Source organism: Microcaecilia unicolor, chromosome 2 (genome assembly GCF_901765095.1).
Source record: "Microcaecilia unicolor chromosome 2, aMicUni1.1, whole genome shotgun sequence".
NCBI classification, from domain to species: Eukaryota; Metazoa; Chordata; class Amphibia; order Gymnophiona; family Siphonopidae; genus Microcaecilia; species Microcaecilia unicolor.
Genome location: NC_044032.1, coordinates 109,705,698 through 109,718,310, shown reverse-complemented (window position 1 = coordinate 109,718,310; position 12,613 = coordinate 109,705,698).

Sequence of the window (12,613 nt, the reverse complement as noted above, 5' to 3'; positions counted from 1 at the left end):
AAATAGCAATTTGAACATTTTGGCAAGCAAAAGTCCAAATACTGCCTTATGCCACTTTGCAATGTTTTTTTCTCTTTTCAAAATTTGCCCTATAATGGTGTGGGGGTCACTAGCAGTCAGCTTTCAGTAAACATTTATATATTTGTTGATTGGTTTTCAGGCTCATTTTCAAAAGAGACATCCAAAAAGTGACACAAGTCAGCATTTGGACGTTTATCTCACAGAAATGTCCAAATCAGTATTATCAAAACCTGTTTTTGGACATCTTTCTCTGAAGGCCCTCAGAAGGACGTCCAAATCTCAAGGGGGCATGCCAGGGGTGTGTTCAAGGTGGGACTTGGGCGTTCTAAAACTTGGATGTCTTTCAGCCATAATGGAACAAAAGAAAAATGTCCAAGACTATAACTTAGATGTTTTGAGCTAGACCTGTTTTTATAAAAAAATAGCTGCAGAGGGAATTGAACCCACTTCCTCAGGATCAAAGTCCACTGCACTAACCACTAGGCTACTCCTCTACTCCACACAAGAGGTGCCCCAAATGACCAGATGGCCACTGGAGGGACTCAGGGATCACCTTCCCTTACTCCCCCAAATCACAAAACATTTTTCCAAACAGCATCCTTGCTGAATTAAAGTTTCTTGAATGAATTTGTAAAAAAAATAAGAGATTTAGAATAGAAAAATCCACAATAAAACCATCAGCTAAAAGTTAGTTTGGTCGGCGTGCAAATCACATGTAAACCTGACAAATCAACACTTTTTGTTGGAAAAAACATAGTACTATTTTGACACTTTTTACATCCCCTTTAGTGCAGAAATTTAACTTCAAGCCAAGGTTGAAGTAAAGATCCTACATGGGAGCAACAGGATCATCTGAGTTGAAGTGCAGCCCAAATGGGGCCCAATTGCCATCACAGCTCCAAGGCTGTCTAGTCCACAGCATCCCTGGCCCAGTCAGCTTATGTCAGGACCCTCCCCAGACTGAGCAACCAGTGCACAAAGGCCCTAAGCAGAAGTCCTGTGTGCTACAGCAACCCCCACCCCCTACCAACACTACTTAATTAATCTGAGGAGGCATCCAGCAACATCCCTCCACCATTTTTGAAGATAGCACTGGAAAATCTAGATGAAGTGGTAGAGGTCAGTCTGCTAAATAAAGGATTGCCTTATTTGGAAGACTGATCCCTAGTTGTGAATTGGGATGTACCGCTTGGGGTCAGGCATTGCCATGTTCTATGATGTGGCAGGAAAGCAGGATTGTATTGGATGTCTCCCCAAAGTAAGTAGTATTAGTTGAGAGGGGTGCCAGAGCATGAAGGGTCTCTCACAGTGGCGTACCGAGGGGGGGGGGGGGGCGGACCGCCCCGGGTGCAAGCCAATGGGGGGGTGACAACGAGGTGTTCTAACTTCTTCTTCTACCGTCTCCTGCTAACGCTGCACCAGCGCACGCCTTTACACCTCTGCAGCTCGCGGGCTCACTTGTCTCCTCCAGCGGCAGCGGCTCCTCTTTTTCTCTCCCTCCCTCTCAGTCTCCGAGTCCGTGATGAGTCCCGCCCAGGCACCCATCTGGACTACTACGTCATGAGGCCAGACGCCTTCCCCCTGCGGCACCCTGCGCGCCTTGGCCTTCACCCTTCCTCCTGCTGCTGCTGCTGCTGCTGCACAGTAACGTCTCGGTCTCCTCAGTGTTTGGCTCCTCCTGACTGACTCCTCTCTCCGCCGTGACCGTCGCAGAGTTGCACAGCTGCAGATTTTACCACATACCAATGTCTGCCCCTTTTGCTGCATGCTCCTGGCTGTAGTTTGCGGACACAGGCACAGAAAAGAGAACAGGGCCCGATACAGACACTCACAGTAGCATCTCTCATGCATAAGAAAGGTGGATCTCAAGTAACCAGTATGCTTGAGGGGCATCATGTGAAAGGTGGTGGGGTGGGGGGAAGGCAGGTGATTGCTGGTCCCATGAAGCCAACCATTCTTTCTATGTGGACTGATACCATTGTGTTACAGAAATTTATGTGACCTGACTAAACCAAGAAACAAGGCCACTATTTCTTTTCAAAATCTGGAGCACATAGATGAACAAACTGAACAATGCTATAGGGGGATATATTTGAACTGAAAGCAGAGGTGAAGATGAAGTCTGCTTAAGTCCTTTAGCAATAGCAGCAGCTGTTTTGTTTCATAATAAAAAGCAGCACATGCTTTGGAAGCTTTTCTATCATTGTAAAATGGGGTCTGGGGATTCCTATTGTATGTAATATTTAGGTGCTGGACTTGAAACATAAACATTAGCAGTCGAAAGAGGCCTTTCCATCACAGCTACAACATCTTCTCACTGGACCCGCACACTCAAGTCTACCACCCTACCAAAGGCTGTGCGAGAAGTGCAGTTGTAAAAGATGCAGATATGGAGGGGAGTGCAAAGCTTGTTCCCAGCCCAGCTCCTCTCATTGGCATGGACATGAGGGTATCAGTGGGTGAGTCACACAGGGTGTAGCTATAGCTCAGTACAGTCCTGCTCAAGTCACACACTGTAGGATTAGCTTACTATGAGGGGCATAATCGAAAGGAACGCCCAGGTGGAATAAAGGGGCTAGAACTGGGGGCTGAAAAGAGGGGGCAGAGAGAGAGAGAAGGGACAGATGGAAGGGGGAGCATGAGGGAGGGCAGACCCTGGATGCATGGGAGAGGGAGGGCAAATGGTGGATTAAAGGGGCAGAGAGAAAGGGCAAACAGTGGATGGAAGGGGGAGAGAGGGCAGACTGGGGCAAATGGATGGAAGGGGCAAAGATAGAAGATGTGGATGGAAGGAAGAGAGAGAGAGGGCAGCCAGTAGATGGAAGGGGCAGGGAGAGAGGGCAGACACTGGATGGAGGGGACAGCAGAGAGGGCAGACACTGGATGGCAGAGAGAGAGCGAAGGCAGATGCTGGATGGAAGGAAGACAGTGAAAAGAAGATGAGGAAAGCAGAAACCAGAGACAACAAACTGTAAATAAAATATATATTTTTATTTTTTTGATTTAGGATAAAGTAGTATTGTAGCTGTGTTAATAAATGTTTATAAATAGAACATGTAAATAAGGTAATCTTTTTATTGGACTAATTAAAATACATTTTGACTAACGTTCGGAGAACAAAACCCTCTTCCTCAGGTCAGGATAGGATACTGTAACAGCACTATACTGTATTGACCTGAGGAAGGAGGTTTTGGCCTCTGAAAGCTAAATGTATTAGTCCAATAAAATGGTATTACGTTATTTTCTATATTTGTTTTATTTCTATTTGTTAATTTGTAAAGTGGCGATTGGTATTTGTTAGTTTTTTCAAATTTACATCTGCTGTCTTTATATTTTGCACAGCACTAGGGGACATTTTCTGTTTCTGTGGTGTTGCATTGTATGCAGTCAGGCATCTTGGGGTTTCAGTTTAATTTTTGTCTAAAATAGAAAGTTTATGATTACTTATTTTATAGTGGATTAGGGTGTATCTGTGTTTGTGAAAAAGACATGGCTTTCAGTTGGCATTGACTGTGCAGGATTGACGATCTGTATTATTCTGTCTGGTTTCGTTTTACAATAGGTGAATTGGTGTTCTAGTGCTCACTGTAGTGTTTAAGATGCTTTTCTTTTCCTTGTGTGACTCGTAGAAATGACTGCTTATGGTATGGTAGAATTGTTCTATAGGTCCTGAGTGTTTTGTATTCTCAGTATGCCTAGTATTGGATTTTGGAGGGGGGTGTTAAAAAATGACGGGCCCCGGGTGTCAACTACCCTAGGTACACCACTGGTCTCTCATCAAGTGTCTTGCTGAACCAGGGTTCAATTCCCACTGTAGCTCTTTTTGACCTTGGGCAAGTCACTTAACCTTCCATTGTCCCAGGTACAAAACCTTAGATTGTGAGCCCTCCAGGGACAAAGTATCTCTAGTAGCACTATAGACATGATTAGTAGTAGGAGGTGAATTTAAAGTTGTAGGAAGGCGTGGGAAAGAGGAATGAAGAGAAGGGTAAGCAAAAGAAGAGGGGAGAAGGAAATGAGTGGAGGAATGGCAGAAGGGAGAGGAAATGAAGCCAAGTACACACATCATTCTGACAGAGAAAAAAGGATGAGGTTTCCTAAATGTAATTTTCATTTTTCATATGCAAACATCAAGTAAAAATTCACTTTACAAAATAGTGCAAAAAAGGGTATTATTAGGAGCAGAAGAAGGTAGGGGAGTGACTTTACTCAAGTACATACCATTTTGCTTCTTGTCATTTAATTATATTTATGTATTTGGATTTATTTCCCACCTTTTGAATATATTCATTCAAGGTGGTGTACAGCAAAAATAAATTAAACAAACAAAAATACAATTTTATTCACAGAGTACAAGGTATGCATAGTATGCTACATTACAATGTCAACACAATAAAATATTTTTTAATAGCCACCATTGGGTGTAAGCAAATATGGAACATATAGATAAAATAGAGCACCAGGTGTTAGAAAATAAGGGGAATAATTTAAAGAAAGTTGCACATGAAATCAGAATAATGCATGAATATAACTTCAGCTAGAATAAGAATGGATAATTCTGCTACTGTATGTGCAGCCAGTGTTAGTCCTTGGGTGTGTGTGATTAGCAAGTTATTCCTTCTTCTATTAAAGGTCTCATTGAAGAGCTAAGCTTTCACCTGCTTCTTGAAGTGGAGATAGTCTTCTGTTAAGTGAAGCCTTTTAGGGAGTGCATTTCAGAATGTGGGGGCTAATCCATAGAAGGCTCAGTGGTAGGTATCACAGCACATGATGTCCTTTGGAAAGGGTGTGGTTAGGGTTACTCCTTGGAAAGACCTTTGTGACCTTGGAAGTGTGTTGAGGAAGATCCTGTTCAAGTACTCTGGCTCATTTCCTTTAAGGGTCTTGAAGATCAGAGTTTTAAATTTAGCTCTGTATTGTACTGGTAGTCAGTGAAGTTTGTGCAGAAATGTTGTGATGTGGTCATATCACTTACAATCTCCTATCAGTCAGCATTCTGAATCACTTGGAACTGGTGCAGACCCTCTGTAGTCAGATCAGTATAGAGTGCATTACAGTAATCCAGTCTTGATGGCAATGGCATGAACACTGTGACAAGACCTGCGTTCTCAATGTATGGCGACAGGCTGTGTATTTCTCGCTAATGATAGGAGCTCTTGAAGGTTGCTTGGATTTGGGGAATCAGCATGTTGAGTCTGTTTGTAGTCCAAAGTTCCTGACTTGTGATTTAAGGAGGAATTCATATTTCCCAAAAAAAGCTGGTGCTGTCAGGTATAGGCCCAGTTGTGATAGGGAGCTTGGTTTTACTTAGCCTCAGGCAAAGGTTTTGTTTTTAGCCCATTCTTGAATTGCTGTTAAACAGTAGTCAGTGTGTTCAGGACTGTAAGGTTAGTCATGTTCAACAGGTATAAGTAACTGAGTGTCATCTGCATAGATATAGAACTAAGTGTTCAAGTAAATCAGCTCAGCTAGTGGCTTGAGGTAGCTAGTGAACAGAACAGGCGGTATCGATCCTTGTAGTAGGTACACCGCAGGTCAATGGTGATATGGTGCTGCAGAATAAAATGGACTGTGGCCTATCTGATGGGATATGAACAAAGTAAGTACTGTGTCACTGATCTCTGTTTTTACCAATCATGCTCGCATATAATTTTATTTACTTATTTATGAAAAATATTTATAACCCACTTAATCCATAGTGTTCTAGGCAACTTACAATAGATAATTCACAATATTAAAAATGACAGTTAAAACAAAATAAACAATCATATCAGTCTCCATTTTCATAGACACCTTCATTCATGTAAACTGTCTCTATATTCACTGCTAAGCCGCTAAGAAATCCAACACCAAGGGAAATCCCTTCTCGGTTTCTGTGAAGATCATTTAATAGGGATACAAGAACTGTTTCTGTTCCATAACCAGGCTGAATCCAGAATGACATGGATCTAGCCAGTTTCCCTCTTCTAGCCAATTGTTGAGTTGAACACAGACTGTTCTATATGCTTTCCTAGAAATGGAATGTTAGATACTGGCCAATAACTTTTCCAGCTTGTCATAGTAAAAACTGTTCATCTTTAGAAAAGGACACACCACTGCCCTTTTTAATAATGTTGGTAGTTGCACATTAGAAAGAAAGGAGTGCACAAATTTTTAAGCACCTTCTAAGAGGCCCCCCTGCTCAACCTGATCCTTGGGACTCATTCAACCAGTCAGGTTTTCAGGGTAACCACAATGAATATGCATGAGATTAATTTGCATACAGTAACTCTATTGTATGCAAATATAGATCATGCCTATTCATTGTGGGTATCCTGTGTCCTTCAGACTGGACTAAGAACCACTGCACTAATATAGTTACTGTTCCTAGTCGTATACCTTTTCTAAGATATCAATAGAAATCAAACAAAATAAAACATGGAAAACAAAATAAGATGATACCTTTTTTATTGGACATAACTTAATACATTTCTTGATTAGCTTTCGAAGGTTGCCCTTCTTCCTCAGATGGGAAAGAAGCAAATGTGCTAGCTGACAGTGTATATAAGTGAAAACATTCAAGCATTACTATGACAGTAAAATAGATACCATTGGAGATTCTACATGGAATGTTGCTACTACTGGAGATTCTACATGGAATGTTGCTACTATTGGAGATTCCACATGGAATGTTGCTATTCCACTAGCAACATTCCATGTAGAAGGCTGCGCAGGCTTCTGTTTCTGTGAGTCTGACGTCCTGCACGTACGTGCAGGACGTCAGACTCACAGAAGCAGAAGCCTGCGCGGCCACATTGGTGATCCGCAAGGGCCGACTTCTACATGGAATGTTGCTAGTGGAATAGCAACATTCCATGTAGAATCTATAGAAATCAAACAAAATAAAACATGGAAAAGAAAATAAGATGATACCTTTTTATTGGACATAACTTAATACATTTCTTGATTAGCTTTCGAAGGTTGCCCTTCTTCCTCAGATCGGAAATAAGCAAATGTGCTAGCTGACAGTGTATATAAGTGAAAACATTCAAGCATTACTATGACAGTCTGACAGGGTGGGAGGAGGGGGGTGGGTAGGAAGTGTGCATGGGGACATCAAAGCATATCATTGATATTCTAATAGGGTGGGTGTGGATAGGTGAGGGGAGGGTGATCAACAGATAAAAATGCTTGAAAGATCCTGCACAGCAGTTTTGGACAGCCAAACAGAAAGAGCTGCACTTCTCCACCTCCCGTCTGCTGCCACCCTGGCTGCTGCTGCTGCTGCTCCTTCTCCAAAAGAGCAGCAGCGGCAAAACAGCCTACCTCACCCTAATGTGGCTGCAGCCTCTATATGTGCAGCTGCTGGTCATGCCCCTCCAATGTCCTGTTCTGGGGCAGAAATGGCAGAGACTGGGGCCCCGCCAGAGTGAGGTATGCTATTTTGCCATTGTTGCTGCTTATTTGGAGAAGGAAAAGCAGTAGCAGCAGCGGGGGAGGGGAGAGAGAAAAAGAAGAGACGGGAGGGAGATCTTGATGAAAGGGGGGAGGTGAAAGGAAGATGCTGGATAGAAAGGGGGGGGAGAGACAAAGGGGAGAGGGGAGGATGGTGTGGGGGGCAGAGAGGAGGGAGATGATTGAAGGGGGAAGTAAAAGGGGAGATCCTGGAGAGAGGGGGCAGAAGCTGTATGGAAATGGGGGGGGGGGGGTTGACCAACACTATATGGAAAGGAGAGAGGGGGGAGACACTGGGTAGAAGTGGAGGGAGAGAAAGACAGGTGGCAGATGTTGCATGGAAGGTGAGAAAGACAGGAGGGACATACTGATGGAGTGAGGAGAGAGAGAGGGGTTAGACACTGTATAGAAGTGGAGAGGAGACAGATGACTGATTCTGGATGGAAGAGGGAAGAGAAAGAGGGCAAATATTTGTGGGGGAGGAGAGAGAACAGGTAGAAAGTTAATCAATTTTTCACTCTTTCAGAAAGTACAAAGACCAGGGTATACTCAATTAAATTACATGGAAATACTTTCAAAACAAATAGGAGGAAATATGTTTTCACTCAAAGAATAGTTAAAAGCTCTGGAGCAGCAGTTAGTGTATCTAGGTTAAAAAAAAAAAGGGTTTAGACAAGTTCCTGCCGGGAAAGAGCAGCAAAAAGGTCCCGCTCTATATCAAGAAGAGTATAATACCCCATGACAAGTACCTAATCCCTAAGATATTGAAGCAGACATGCCCAATTACAAAGTCTCATATTTGGCACTCTCATATCCTCTTGCCTCCAATTCCCATACAACTTTTCCCAAGTTTAATCTTTGGTCCCTCTCCCCCCCCCCCCCCCCCCAACAAAACCTGGTAATTGCACTTTGCATATCCCTGCCAGACACCCAACTGCACATGCTGTAGTACATGTGGAGGGGCATAATCGAACGCCTATCTCCATGGGCGTCTATGTCTGAAAACGGGTTCGTGAAGAGGCGGGACAGACCGTATTTTTGAAAAAAAAAAAATGGACGTTTTTCAGCTGGGCATTTGTTTTTTTAAGCGATAATGGAAACTAAAAACACCCAGCTCAAAAACGTCCTAATCCGAGCCATTTGGTCGTGGGAGGGGCCACGATTCGTAGTACACTCGCCCCACTGACATGCCAGGACACCAACTGGGCACCCTAGAGGTCAGTGCGGTGGACTTCAGACAACGCTCCCACATGCATAGCTCCCTTACCATGGGTGCTGAGCCCCAACCCCCCTCCCCCAAAACCCACAAATGTGCAACACTACCATAGCTCTTAGGGGTGAAGGGGGCACCTACATGTGGGTACAGTGGGTTTTGGAGGCCTCCCATTTACCAGTACAAGTGTTACAGGTGGGGGGGATGGGCCTGGGTCCGCCTGGCTGAAGTGCACTGCGGTACCCACTAAAAGTGCTCTAGGGACCTGCATACACACAGGCCTCTAGGACTTGTTGCTGCTATATAACATTGGCACAGCAGTTGACACCTGAAGACTAATCTCTCCGAAAACGTCCTTTATTGGAATAAGCACGCTTACTCACAGTTAACTGCAGATCAGAGGTTGTGCCCCACTGGCAATGAGTCTCCCTGGTACTGAGATGAGCAGTAGGTCAGAGCTGGCAGAATGCTGTACAATGCCCTCTTTCAGCCACATTCAAGGGAAGAACTAAGTTCTGTAACGTGGCTAACATGTGAAAGGGATCTAAAACTGGCTTACAAAAATGGCCACTACCTCATGGACTACCGGAAACAAAACAGGGCACACTCTGACCCAGTAAGCAGGGGGAAAAGCACCATGGGAGTACAGCCTACCAACTACCAACATCGTGAGCATTTGCCACAAGCTACTGGAATCACGGAGCCCAATACCCTACACCCACCACAATGCATTGCTGATGTGACTCTGCACTGCGCATAACAGAAAAAGTGTCACACTCACCCGAGAGCCACATCAGAACCAGGGAAAGGCTGTCACAGGATAGAACACATTCTGCTGTCATAGAGGTGGGTACAGCATTTGAGGCTGGCATAGAGGCTGGAAAAAAAGTTTGTAAAGTGTTTTTTTTTTTTTTGTGGGAGGGGGTTAGTGACCACTGGGGGAGTCCGGGGAGGTCATCCCCGATTCCCTCCAGTGGTCATCTGGTCAGTTGGGGAACTTTTTTGGGACCTGTTCGTGAAAAAAAAGCACGCCTTAGTTCCGCCTTCACCACGCCCCTGTCAACTTTACCCGTTTCCGCGACGGATTGCAGTTGGAAATGCCCCAAATCAGCTTTTGATTATACCGATTTGGGCGCCCATGGGAGAAAGACGCCCATCTCCTGATTTGGGTCACAATATAGGCGTTTTTCTCTTTCGATTATAAGCTGGATAGCCATTTTGGGGATGATATCATTTGATAAAGGCTAATTCTCCCACATAACGATAAAGGCAAAGTTTATAGAATGGTCAATGAATGAATGGAACAGCCTCCTAGTGGCAACAGTGAAGACCAGGGCAGGCTGAGCTATATGGTCTTCACTATCATTTGTCTAAGCTTCCACAGTTTGAAGGCAGTAATCAATGGGATTCTCCAAATTTTCCAGTATTTCCTTAAAACTGACAACAAAATTAAATTATTATTCTGCTGGTATTAGTTTAACAGCAATGCAGAAAAACAAACACTGAATTTATATACCCCTTTTTAAGGGGGACCGGAGAATATGTATAACTTCCTTTTCGTAACTTATTTGGGCAGGTAAATAAATATATTTAGAAAAGCATGATAGTCTTCACAAATCTCTCTCATCCATATTCATTGTGGAAATCTTGAAAACCCAACCAGATTGTGGCTCTCGTGGACTGTGCCTGCCCACCCTTGCTATAACAAGCATTGATTGATTTAACGCATGCCACACTATTTTCAAGTGGCCTGTTTACTAAAAGTACGATTCTATAACAGGGCACCCACATTTACACAGTCCAGAAAAAAAGCACAAAGGGCTCTCAATAATGGAATGTGTGCTTTAATAATGACCCGAAACGGGCCATGTTTCAGCGTGAATGCCTGCCTCCTGTATTCTCAAGTTTTATGTCAAAGTATGGATATGTAATTTACATTGACTTTTTATATTTATTATAATATTTGTGTTCTACAACTGACCCCTAAGCAGGTGTTCATGCTGAAACACGGCCAGTGTCGGGTCATTATTAAAGAACACTTGTTCCAATCTTGAGCGCCCTTTCTGCTTTTTTTCAGGACTGCTTGATTTGTGTACTTTGACCCTCTCCATTGTATGTTGGCCCATATTTACATGCCAGTTGAGCATGGAAGTATACACAATATTGGTGTGTTCACTGGTTAAGTGTACACTTAGTTGCGTAAGTGGCACCAAAACACCTAAGCACTATTCTGTAAGGGTGTCCATAAGTGGCATTGAATGTAAATGCAAGGGGAATATTCACATGGGCACAGTATGAAAAATGCATGGGTGTGGCTGGCACTTAAAGTTGCAGTTTACAGAACACTCTGTTACATGTGTCCTTGCCACATTTGGGTGCCTGCAGTCATAGAAGCCAGCTCTGTGGGTGCTGTGGATGCTTGAGTACCCCTAATATTGAAAGACTCCCTTGAATGTGCTCAGGGAGAGGTTATTGCCATTGGGCTAGCACCCCCAATAGTTCTGAAAAGTTGACTCCTATGCCTGCAGTTACACCAGGTCTACCGTCAAGTGTCTGGGTTGGTGGTCTGGTGCACCTGGCTGTCTTCCTCTGTTGGCATTCATAGGCGTGCGCGTCCTCAAGGGTGCTTTGAAGGGCCCATGGCAGAGGATTGGGATGGCCACACACTGACATTGGGCGTTCGGTCCTATTTCAGGTAGTTCCTTCCATTCACTGCCTTTTTAATGACTCAACTCCGCTTTGCCTACCTGCCTAGCACTCCAGCCCAGCCTCAGCGTCCCGTCTCCAGTCAGCCCAGCTTCAGTATTCCTGTCTCTGTCACCTCAGCATTCTGGTTTTCAGAGACACCCTAGGTCCTGGGTTCTGCCAGGCCTCCCCCACAAGTGCTCTTTTTCAGAAGTCCTGGTTCTGCCGGGCCTGCCCCAAAAGGCTCTTTTTGGAGCCAACCGCTGTCTTCTCTTCCCTACGAGTGACTCAGCCATCTGTTGGGAGCTCAGCTACGGTCCAAGGGCTCACCATCTAGACCAGTGACAGCAGTGCTTGACCCTAACCATAAAGGTAATTCTGTTCCAAGAGAATTAAGTCTTCTGAAAATCTATAGCATCTTACTTCCAGGACTTTCCAAGAGCAAAATAAATCAAGGTACACAGGGTTTAAAGCACATTAGTTTATTACCTAATCTCCATGTGTTACTTCAGAAACAATCTAATTATGTACAAAAATTTGGAATGTTGAATAAATGCGCATCATTAAAACATTATTGTACAGCTGCTGAGAAGGAATATATTTTTTTTCTAGAAAAAAAAGGAACAGCAAATTAATCACAAAGTATTGATTTTTTTTGTGTTGCTTATTGCTATGTTCATGTGTTCTTCAGATGTTTTCAAGTATATACACATTTGTGAAACTCCAGTCCAAAAAGAAATCAGAAGAAAAATAAATATTTACATAATAAATATGTGGGACATTTCATTATGTCAACTGAACTGATTCTTTAATGAACTGTCTGAGTGACAGGAAAGCACTAACTCTGTAAACTTCAAAAATTTTATACTCAATACCTTCCTTTGCTGACTTCCTTTTATTTGAAAAGGCAGACTGAAAATCATAAGCATTTTTTTTTGGCTGGATCACGCATCAGATATCCTAGTAATATTCTGTTCAATACCATGTGGACAATTAAAATTTACAGATTCAAACTGGATACCAATACAGGCTTATTTTTAAATGTCCTTGTAGGACCATTAATTGAAGGGCAAAACAGGCAGTTCAATTTTTTTGTGTTGCCACTTGTGTTTTCAACATACCGTGACAACAAAAATATTTTTATAACCATTAAGATGCTTGTATGTAATGAGGCAATATTAACATGCTTTAACAAAGTTAATATCTTAGACAAGAAACTTGATTTTAGTCTTTGCATATGAAGCACAGAACATTCAGCTA